This window comes from Dasypus novemcinctus, chromosome 7 (assembly GCF_030445035.2).
Source record: "Dasypus novemcinctus isolate mDasNov1 chromosome 7, mDasNov1.1.hap2, whole genome shotgun sequence".
Taxonomy (NCBI): Eukaryota; Metazoa; Chordata; class Mammalia; order Cingulata; family Dasypodidae; genus Dasypus; species Dasypus novemcinctus.
In genome coordinates, this window is record NC_080679.1 from 118,651,398 (window position 1) to 118,663,797 (window position 12,400).

Genomic DNA, 12,400 nt, shown 5'->3' on the forward strand with positions numbered 1-12,400 from the left:
TATAAATGGAATCATACAATATGTGGTCTTTTATGACTGGCTTCTTTTACTTAGAATAATGGTTTCGAGAGTCACTCATATTGTAGCGCATGTCACTGCTTCATTCATTTTATTGTTGAATAATATTCTATTGTAAGGATATAAAATATTTTGCTTCTCCATTATTAGTTGTTTCCACTTTTTGTCTATTGTGAATAATGCTCTTACAAACCTTCACATAGAGTTTTTTTTGTGTGTGGACATATGCTTTCAATTCTCTTTGGTACATGCCTAGGAATGGAATTGCTAGTATTTCTATGACTAACTCTTTGAAAAACTTCCAAACAGCTTTTCACAGTGGCTGCACCATTTTACATTTCCACCAGCAAGATATGAGGGTTCCATTTTCTCCTCTAAAACAAAGCAAAATAAATAAAAAATAAAAAAGTAAAAAATAATTTTTTTTTGCATTGTGCCTTTCATAACTTTAAGATCTGTTATCTTTTATGTACAGTGATCCATCTTCAGTTAATTTTGATATAGACCAAGAGATGGTGATCCTCTCTCCTTCTTTTGGATAGGGATATCCAGTTCTCCAAGCACCGTTTGTCGAAGAGGGTGTTCTGAGTAGGCTTGGTGGCCTTGTCAAATATTAGTTGACCTTATATGCAAGGTTCTATATCAGACACTCATTTCATTTCCATTGGTCGGTATGTCTATCCTTGTGTCAATATCATGCAGTTTTGACCAATGTAGCTTCGTAGTATGCTTTTAAGTCAGGTAGTGTGATTTATTCAATTTTTTTTCTTTTTCAGTATGTTTTTGGCTATTTGGGGCCCCTTGCCCCTCCAAATAAATTTCATAATTGGTTTTCCCAATTCATTAAAAACAGCTGTGGTAGCTTTTATTGGGATTGTGTTAAGTCTGCAAATCAGGGGAAGCAGACTTGGCCCAGTGGATAGGGCATCCGTGTACCATAAGGGAGCTCCGCAGTTCAAACCCTGAGCCTCCTTGACCCATGTGGAGCTGGCCCATATGCAGTGCTGATGTGCACAAAGAGTGCTGTGCCATGCAGGGGTGTCCCCCGCATAGGGGAGTCCCATGCGCAAGGAGTGCACCCCGTAAGGAAAGCCACCCAGCACGAAAGGAAGTGCAGCCTGCCCAGGAATGGCACCATACACATGGAGAGCTGACACAGCAGGATGACACAACAAAAGAAACACAGATTCCTGTGCCACTGACAACAACAGAAGTGGACAAAGAAGATGCAGCAAAGAGACACAGAGAACAGACAACCGGGGTGGGGGGAGAAGGAGAGAGAAAATTTTAAAAAAAGCCTGCAAATCAGTTTGGGTAGGAGAGATATCTTAATGATATTAAGACTTCCAATCCATGAACATGGAATATTCTTTCATTTATTTAGGTCATTGTTGATTTCCTTTAACAATGTTGTACAGTTTTCTGTACACAAGTCATTTAATCTTTAGTTAAGTTTATTCCTAGATATGAGTCTTTTATTGCTATTGTAAATGGAATTTTTCTTGATTTCCTCCTTAGATTGCTCAATATTGGTGTACAGAAATGCTATTGATTTTTGTGTATTGATTTTATATCCTGCCACTTTACTGAACTTATCAGATCTAGAAGTTTTGTTGTAGATTTTTCAGGGCTTTCTACATATAGGAGCATGTCATCTGGAAATAGTGAAATTTTTATTTTTTCTTTTCCAATTTGGATGTCTTTTATTTCTTTTTCTCACCTAAGTGCTCAAACAAGTACTTCTAATACAATGTTAAATAAGAGCTGTGACAGTGGACATTGTTGTCTTTTTCCAGATTTGAGAAGGAAAGTCATTAGCATTTCACCATTGAGTATGTTGTTAGCTGTGGGTTTTTATTTATACCCTCTATTATGTTGAGGAAGTTTCCTTCAATTCCTGTCTTTTGAAGTGTTGCTATCAAGAAAGGATGCTGTATTTTGTCAAATGCTTTTTCTGCATTAATAGAGATGATCATAAGATTTACTTCTTTCAATCTGCTAATGTGGTGTATTACATTGATTGATTTTCTTATGCTGAACATCCTTGCATACCAGGGATAAAACCCACTTGATCATTATGTATAATATATTTGATGTATTGTGGAATATGATTAGCAAGTATTTTGTTGAGGATTTTAGTATCCAGTTTCATTAGAGAGAATGGTCTATAGTTTTCTTTCTTGTGGCATCTTTATATGACTTTGTATTAGGGTGATGGTGGCATTATAGAATGAGTTAGGCAATGTTCCCTCTACTTCTATTTTGTTTTTCCTTTGGAAGAGTTTAAGCAGGATGGGTGTTAGTTCTTTCCAGGATGATTGGTATATAATTCATCTGTGAAGCCATCTGCTCCTGGTCTTTTCTTAGTTGGGAGGTCTTTGATGACTGATTCAATCTTGTTACTTGTGATTTTTCTGTTGAGTTTATCAATTTCTTCTTTTGTCAATGTAGGCTGCTTGTGTGTTTGTAGAAGTTTTTCCCTTTCATCTAAGTTATCCATATTTTTGGCATACAATTTTTCAAGGTATCCTCTTATGATACTCTTTATTTCTGTGGGATCAGTGGTGATATTCCCTTCCCCATTTTTAATTTTATTCTTTTTTTCTTTATTAATCTAGTTAAGGGTTTATCAATTTTGTTAATCTTTAAGAACCAACCTTTGGTTTTGTTAATTTTTCTAGTATTATTTTTAATCCTCTTTTATTTAGTTCTGCTCAAACCTTTGTTATTTCCTTCTTTCTGTTTGCTTTGGGATTAATTTATTGTTGTTTTTCTAGTTCCTCCAGTTGTACAGTTAGATCTTTGATTTTAGCTCCTTTTTCTTTTTTAATATAAGCATTAATGTTTATAAATTTCCTCTTAGCACTGCTTTTGCTGCATCCCATAGGTTTTGCTATGTTGTGTCCTTATTTTCATTCATTTCAAGGTAGTTATTGATTTCTTTTGCAATTTCCTCCTTGACCTATTGATTGTCCAAGAATGAGTTGTTTAACTTCTATATCTTTGTGTCTATTCTGGTCTCTGCCCCTTATTAATTTCTAGCTTTATTCTATGCTCAAGAAGCATGTTATCCTGCTGTATTTGGGTATAATGTTCAGCATATGTCTATTATGTCTGCAATCTCTAATGTATTATTTAAGGTCTCTGTTTCTTTATTGACCCTTTGTCAAAATGTTCTGTTTAATTGTGATAATGGTTTATTAAACTCCCTCACTATAATTGTAGAGGCATATATTTCTCTGCTTAGGTTTTCCAAAGTTTGCTTCATGTATTTTGGGGCACCCTGGTTAGGTGCATAAATGTTTTTGGCTGTTTTTTCTTCTTGGTAGAGTACCCCTTTTATTAATACATAGTGTCCTTTGTTTCTTATAATAGTTTTTCATTTAAAATCTGTCTTGTCCAATATTAGTATAGCTATTTCTCCCCTTTTTTGGTTATTGTTTGCATGGTAAATCATTTTCAACCACTCATTTGCAACATCCTTGCATCCCTGGATCTAAGTTGAGTTTCTTGTAGACAGCATAAAGATGGATCATATTTCCTTATCCATTCTGCCAAACTGTGTCTTTTTTTTTTTTCCTTAGGTACAGGACTAGAGATTGAACTCAGGACCTTGTATGTGGGAAGCCAGTGCTCAACCACTGAGCCACATCAGCTCAGAGAAAGTGTCTTTTGATTGGAGAGTTCAATCCATTAACATTCATGGTTATTATTGTCAAGACAGTACTTGCATAGTCATTTTTCTTTAGGTTTATATATGTTATATTTTGTTTTTATTTCTCTTTGTATCTTTTTAGTTATTCTTACTAATACTCTTCCTTTGTACACTCTAATCCAACCTTCTCTCTCCTGTTTTTTTCCTTTCAACCTGCAGAATTTCCTTTAGTATTTCTTGAAGGGCAAGTTTCTTGTTGACAAACTTTCTTAACATCCTTTTTTTTTTAAAGGAGGAAATAACCCTTCTTTTTTTTTTTTTTAAGATTTATTTATTTCTCTCCCCCTCTCCCCCCCACCCTGGTTGTCTGTTCTTTGTGTCTGTTTGCTTAATATCTGTTTATCTGTGAATTTTAAAAAAAGATTTATTTATTTCTCTCCCCTTCCTCCCCACCTCAGTTGTCTGTTCTCTGTGTCCATTTGCTGCATGTTCTTCTTTTCGTCCACTTCTGTTGTTGTCAGCAGCATGGGAATCTATGTTGCTTTTTTGTTGCTATTGTTGCGTCATCTTGCTGTGTCAGCTCTCCATGTGTGCAGTGCCATTCCTGGGCAGGCTGCACTTTCTTTTGTGCGGGGCGGCTCTCCTTGCGGGGCGCACTCCTTGCATGTGGGGCTCCCCTGTATGGGGGGCACCCTGCATGGCACAGCACTCCTTGTGTGCATCAGCACTGTGCATTTGCCAGCTCCACACAGGTCAAGGAGGCCTGGGGTTTGAACTGCGTACCTCACATGTGGTAGACAGATGCCCTATCCACTGGGCCAAGTCCACTTCCCTTTCTGTGAATATTTTGAACTCTCCCTCATTTTTTTTAAAAGGAGGTGCTGGGGATTGAATCCAGGTCCTTGAACATGGGAAGCATGTGCCCAACCACTGAGCTACACCTGCTCCCTCTCCCTCACTTCTTCCCTAAGATGAGTCTCTTGTCTCTTTGATTGTTGTTTTTGTTAGGTGTTTGTGCTCATTGTTTGTTGTCTTTTTTTTTTCTTTAGAAGGTACTTGGAACTGAACCAGGGACTCCCATGTGAGAGGCAGGCACTCAACTGCTGGAGCCACTTCTGCTCCCTGCTTGTTTTGCTTTTGCTCATTGTCTGCTTGTTACTTGCGCATTCTTGCTTGTTGTTTTTGCTTGATGTCTCCTTGATTTCTGCTCGTTGGTTATTTGTCTTCTTTAGGGGGAACCGGAAACTGAACCCAGGACCTCTTATGTGGGAGGCGGGTGCTCGACTGCTCGAACCACATCCACTCCCTCTTCCTCATTTTTGAATGAATGCCAGCTTTGCTGGATACAGAATTCTTGGCTGGCAGTTTTTCCTTTTAGCACCTTAACTATGTCCTCTCACTGCTTTCCACCTCCATGGTTTCAGATGAGAAATCAACATTTAATCTTATTGAGCTTCACTGTATGTGATGGATCTCTTTTCTCTTGCTGCTTTCTGTATCCTCATTTTGTCTTGAGCATTTGACAATTTGAAGTCTTTGTCTCTGGGTAGGCCTGTCAGGATTTATACTGTTTGGGGTGCACTGTGCTTCCTGGAAAGGTACATCCATGCCCTTCGAAAGAGTTGGGAAATTTTCAGCCATTATTTCCTCCAACACTCCTTCTGCCCTCTTTCCATTCTCTTCTCCCTCTGGGATGTCTATAATGTGCATTTCATGTTGTCATTCAAATTCCTTAGTCCCTCTTAAATTTTTTCTATCTTTTTATCCATCTGTTCTACTATCTATACAATTTCAGATGTACTGTCTTCAATATCACTAATTCTTTCCACTGTCTTTTTAAATCTACTGTTACATGTTTCCAGTGTATTTTTGATTTCTCATATTGTGCCATTCATCACCATCAAATCTGTTATCTTTTTATGTATGCTTATGATTTCTTCTTTAAGTTTTCCCAGGGTCTTTTTTTTTTTCTTCCAATGTCTTCTTCTTATCCATTATCTCTTCCTTCACTTCATTAAGTTAATAAGTGATATTTGTTTGGACATCCTTTATTAGTTGTTCCACATTCTGCATCTCCCCCTGATTTTTAGTTTTTTGGTTTATTCATTAGCCTGGGCCATGTCTTCCTGCTTCTTAGTGTGGCTTGTAATTTTTTTGCTGGTGTCTAGGCATCTGTTTATCTTGATGGACTTATTCAGATGGTTAGTTCTCTTTCTAGGATTTTATTTTGTTTTGTCTTTTTCTTGTGTTAAGATTTCTCTTTGTCACTTGATTCCACTTATTCTATGTCCTTGTAGTTGTCTGTGTTCCCCTGAAAAAATATGAAGACTATGGAAAAGGAGAAATAGAAAAAGAGAAAAAGTGTAAAATAATAATTTTTTTAAAAATATAGAAAAGGAACCATAAAAGAGCCAGGAAAAAAATAAATAATAGGAGTGTAAATGTAAAATCATAAAAAATACAAAGAATAAGAATAAAAAGGTGGAATTAAAAAAAATGAAACAAGAAAAAAAATAGAATAAAATAAATGACCAGAAAAATGAGAAGAGAGAAAAAAAAAAAGAAGCCCAAACAAGAGAAAGTAGAATGAAAGAAAAGCAATGGAAAAGGGAAAATGAAAGAAAGAAAAAAAATAAACTCAGGAGAAAAAAGAAGGAAAAGGAAGCAGAGAAAGATAAAACACTTTCTAAGAACCATTTCAGGCTGCCCATACTCATTAGTCAATCACCCTGCAGGCCACCCTCCACAGGTAAGATACTTGATTTTAGAGAGTAAAATAAAGAATAAAAATAAAATAAAATAAAATAATGAAGAATTAACAGAGCAAAAACCTTAAAAAAATCTGTCTATAAGTTCCCTGTCTCAGGGTGCCTACTAAATGCCTGACAACCTGCTAGATGACTCTCTGAATCCCTTCTCTTAGCAAGTACTGGGGATTGAACCAGGGACCTAGTATATGTGAAGCAGGCATTCATTCACTGAGCTACACCCACTCCACTAGTTTGGTAGGCTTCTGAAAGCTTATCTACCTCTCCTTGCCCTTTTCCCCCTCAGGTGAGTTGGGCTTCTAACAGTTTGCTGGCTCTCTTTCCTGAGTGGTTAGGTACCTGTTAGCCTCCTCCCTTACTGAAGTAGTCCTTTCTTCCCCAGGGCATGTGGATGTAACAGCCTGCTGAGAATATTTCCTTGTCATTTCCAGAGTCTAGAGACTGCCTCTGTTCCTTGGCTCATGACCTCTACAGCCCCCTTTAAAGTATGTCACTCCAACTTCTGCTCCCAACCTAACATCTCTTTTTGGCTTTGGCCCTCTTGTTTCCCTCTTATAGGTATCAATGTGATTTCATTCAGTCCTCCCAGAGAGTACAGGATAACCTCTTTATCTTAAGATCCTTAACTTAATCACATCTGCAAATTCCTCTTGTAATGAACTGTAACATATTCACAGGTTCTGGGAGTTAGGTCATGGAAATCAATGGGGAGACCATTATTCTGTCTACCACAACTTCTATTTCTGTTTTTTTGAGCAGTTTTGACAAATGCTCTTCCTGTATCTATTGGCATGCTCATATATTTTTGTCCTTTGTTATGTTAAATGGTATATTATGTTGAATGATTTTTGTATTTCAAACCAACCTTGTGTTCCTAGGATTGATATCACTTGCTCATGGTGTCTTATCCATTTTGTATTTTGCTGGATTTCATTTGCTAATGTATTGTGTGTTGGTTTGAGTCTTTTGTGGACCCTAGAAAATCCTGTTCTTAAATCCAGCCCATTTCCATGCCTGTAAACCCATTGGAGATGGGAACTTTTGATTAGATTCAGTTAAGGGCCTTTTGATTAGATAATTTTTCATTAGACCACTTTTTTGTGTGTGTGTGTGTGAGGGGGAGGGGTGAGGTATATGGAAAGCTTCTATATTTTTAAAAACAATTTTATTGATACATATTAATAAAACATACAATTCCTCCAAAGTGTACAATCAATGACATTTGCTATAATCACATAGTTGTGCATTCATCACTTCAGTCACTGTAGCAGTTTGATATGGTTATGAATTCTGAAAATAGATATTGGATTATGTTTGTAATCTTGTCTGTACCTGGGCATGATTAAGTTATGATTAGGGCTTTGATTTGGCCACTTCATTAGGGCATTGATAAAAGACATGGCAAAGGACAAAGCTGAGGATTTTTGATGTTGGAGTTTTGATGTTGCAATTTGATGCTGAAACCTTAAGCTGGAGCCCTGGGAGTAAGCTCTCAGGGGAAACAGAAGCAAGACCCTGGAAGAGAGGAATCCAGGAAACCTGAACCCTCACAGACATTGGCAGCCATCTTGCTCCAACATGTGAGAATAGACTTTGGTGAGGGAAGTAGCTTATGCTTATGGCCTGATTTCTGTAAATTCCTACCCCAAATAAATACCCTTTATAAAAACCAACCAATTTCTGGTATTTTGCATCAGCACCCCTTTGGCTGAATAATACAGTCATTATTAGAGTATTTTTATTATTTTAATAATAATAATAAGCAAAAAAAAGTACAAAGAAATAAACAAAATTTCTCACCTCTCAGTCTCTCTATGCTTCCTCCAATGTTCATAGCTGCTGTTTCTGGCTATTCTATCCAAAGTGTATAATCACTGACTTTTTTTTTTTTTTTTGTAATTTTATTTTTTTTCCAAATTCTACTCAATTTATTCATTTTTTAAAAAGATATTACATTAAAAAAAATATGAGGTCCCCATTCGCCCCCACCACCCCCACCCCACCACTCCCCCCACAGTAACACTCTCCCCCATCATCATGTCACATCCATTGAGTCTGGTGAGTACATCTCCGGGCATCGCTGCACCCCATGTCCCGTGTTCCACACCATAGCCCACACTTTCCCACGTTCCATCCAGTGGGCCATGGGAGGACATACAACATCCGGCAATTGTCCCTGGGGCACCACCCAGGACAACTCCAAGTCCCGAGAATGCCTCCACATCTCTTCTCATCCTCCCATTCCCCACACCCAGCAGCCAACATGGCCACTTTTTCCACATCAATGCCACATTTTCTCAATTATTAACCACAATAGTTAATGAATAGAATATCATTAAGTCCACTCTGATCCTTACTGTATTCCTCCTTCCTGTGGACCTTGGCTTGGTTGAGTCCATTCCACATCTATGTCAAGAGTGGGTTTAGATTCCACATGGATATTGGATGCAATCCTCCTGCTTTCAGTTGTAGGCACTCTAGGCTCCATGGTTTGGTGGTTGACATTCTTCAACTCTATGTTAGCTGAGTGGAGTAAGTCCAATAAATCGGAGTGTAGGAGCTGAAGTCTGTTGAGGCTCAGGGCCTGGCTATCATATTGTCAGTCCAGAGATTCAAATCCCCTAGATATATCTTAAGCCCCAGCACCAACTACAATTCCAGTAAAGTAGCATGAAAGTCTTGTGAAAAGAGATCCCATCTGAGTCCAGCTCCATCATGCAGAAACACCAGCACCAAAGAAGGGCCAACTAGCATGGCAGTGAACCCCATCTGCCATGACCATAGAACCTGTGGGTCTCTTTAGCCCTCAAAAGGACCAATATCTGGGGTTGTATCTACTTTATCTGTCTCTGAGACTCTGCTCAGGTGTGTGGAAGGGCAATCCTTCTGACAAACTCCAGACTCTTTTTTTAGGAACTCATAGCCATATGAACTCATTTGTCTTTTCCATTTCCCCCTTACTTTAGGTCAAACCGCATTTTTAACTCCTGTTATTATACGTAGACAGGGATATTCTGCTGGTCCGCATCGAACCTTTAATTTAAGGTCATTTTCTAGTTATGTCATCAGCTGGTATTTGGTAGCGATCCCTCGGTGCCAGGGAGGCTCATCCCCGGGTGTGGGACATCACTGGCTTTTAGTATAATCACAATGTTGTCAATTCATCATCTTAAAAATTTTAGAACAATTTCATTACTCCTAAAATAAAGACATCAAACCCCTTACCATTCCTTCCTCAGACCTACATAGCATCTAATCTCCTTTTATCTTTATGAATTGATTTATATTTACATTTTATATAAATAGAATCATACAATATGTAGTACACTGTATCTGGTCTCCTTCACTTAGTATAATTGTTTTTTTTTTTTATTAGACCACTTTTAACCTAATAAATAACCATTGTAAAAGCCAACCCATTTCTGGTATATTGCATTGGCAACTTTTAGCTAACTAAAACATATTGTTAAGACTTTTTGGTCTACATTCATAAGGGATATTAGTCTGTCAGTTTCTTTTTGTGATGTTGTCTGTAATACTGACCTTATAGAGTAAGGTGAGAATTGTTACACCTTCCTTTATTTTTTGGAAGATTTTGTGAAAGATCAGTATTACTTCTCCTTTAATGTTGGGCAGAATTTACCAGTGAAGACATTTGGTGCTGGACTTTACTTTGGGGAAGTATTTTGACTACTAATCCAATCTCTACTTGTTATAGGTCTATTCAGATTTTCTATTTCTCTGAGTCAGTTTCAAAACTTTGTATTTCTAAGAATTTATTCATTTAATCTTGGTTATCTAATTCGTTGGCATAAATTTGTTCATATATTCTATCATAATCCTCTTTATTTTTTTTCTAAATTTAATAGTGTAGCAGTTTGATATAGTTATGAATTCCAAAAATAGATCTTGGATTATGTTTGTAAATTGGTACCTGGGCATGATTAAATTATGATTAAGTTTTTGATTGGGCCATGTCTGTAGGGTATTGACTCCCCACCCCTTTGTGGGTTGAGACTCACCAATAAAAGGCATGGCAAAGGACAGAGGAGGAGGGTTTTTAATGTTGGTGTTTGGTGCTGAGGTCTTAAGCTGGAGCCCTGGAAAGTAAGCACCCAGAGGAAAGAGAAGCAAGCCCTGGGAAGAGAGGACCACTGAGCCTGAAGAGAAGCAAGACCTGGGAAGCGAGGAACCCAGGAAGCCTGAAGGCTCGAAGACGTCAGCAGGCATCTTGCTCCCACACATAAAAATAGACTTTGGTGAGGGAAGTAACTTATGCTTTATGGCCTGGTATCTGTAAGCTCCTACCCCAAATAAATACCCTTTATAGAAACCAACCCATTTCTGGTATTTTGCTTTAGCACCCATTGGCTGACTAATACAAATATTATGTCCCCTCTTTTGTTCCTGATTTTAGTAATATGCAGGTTTTCTTTTTCATGGTTGTTCTAACTAAAGGTTTATAAATTTTGTTAACTTCTTCAAAGCACCAACTTTTGCTTTCATTGATTTTCTCTCTTGTTTTCTATTCTTTATCTCACTTTCACTCTTGATTGATTTCAATCAAATCCCTAATCATAACTTAATCATGCCCAGGTACAGACCACATTATAAACATAATCCAGTATCTATTTTTGGAATTCACAACCATATCAAACTGCTACAAATGCCTTTTCAAGTCTTTTGCCCATTTTTAAATTGGATTGCTTGTCTTTTAATCATTGAGTTGATGATCTTGTTATATAACATGGGTATCAAACCCTATAAGATATTTGGTTTCCAAATATTTTCTCCCATTGAGTAGGCTGCCTTTTTTACTTTCTTGACAAAGTCTTTTGTTTTTTTTTTTTTTTTTTTAATTTTTTTATTTTTTATTGACTTTGTAATAATATTACATTAAAAATATATATGTGAGGTCCCATTCAACCCCACCCCCCCACCCCCCCCTCTCCCCCCCCCAACAACACTCGTTCCCATCATCCTGACACATCCATTGGATTTGGTAAGTACATCTTTGGGCACCTCTGCACCTCATATACATTGGTTCACATCATGGCCCATACTCTCCTCTATTCCATCATGTAGGCCCTGTGAGGATTTACAATGTCCGGTGATTACCTCTGAAGCACCATCCAGGGCAGCTCCATGTCCCGAAGACGCCTCCACCTCTCATCTCTTCCTGCCTTTCCCCATACCCTTTGTCCATTATGTCCACTTTTCCCAATCCAATGCCACCTCTTCTATGTGGACACTGGTTTGGTTGTGTCCATTGCACCTTTATGTCAAGAGGAGGCTCAGATTCCACCTGGATGCTGGATGCAATCCTCCCATTTTCAGTTGTAATCACTCTAGGCTCCATGGTGTGGTGGTTGTCCTTCTTCACCTCCATCTTAGCTGAGTGTGGTAAGTCCAATAAATCAGATTGTAGGTGCTGGAGTCTGTTGAGGCTCAGGATCTGGCTATCACATTGTCAGTCCAGAGATTCAAATCCCCTAAATATATCTTAAACCCCAACATTAACTGCACCTCCAGCACATTAGCATGAAAGTCTTATGAAGGGAGATCCCATCTGAGTCCAGATTCATCACACATAAACACCATTTCCAAAGAGGGGCCATCTGCCCTGGTAGTTAACCCCATCGGCCATGACCATAACTCCCATGGGTCTCTTTAGCCCTCAAAGGAACCAATATCTGGGGGTTGTATCTGCTTTATCTGTCTCTCTGACTCTGCTCAGTTGTGCATGAGGGCAAACCTTCTGCCAGCCTCCAGACTCTTTTTTAGAAACTCGTAGCCATATAAACTCATTTCTCCTTTCCATTTCCCCCTTACTTTAGGTCAAACAGCATTTTAAAGTCATGGTATTTTATGTAGACATGGATATTCTGCTGATCCGCATTGAACCTTCCGTATAAGGTCATTTTCCAGTTGCATCATCAGTTGGTAGTTGATAGTGGTC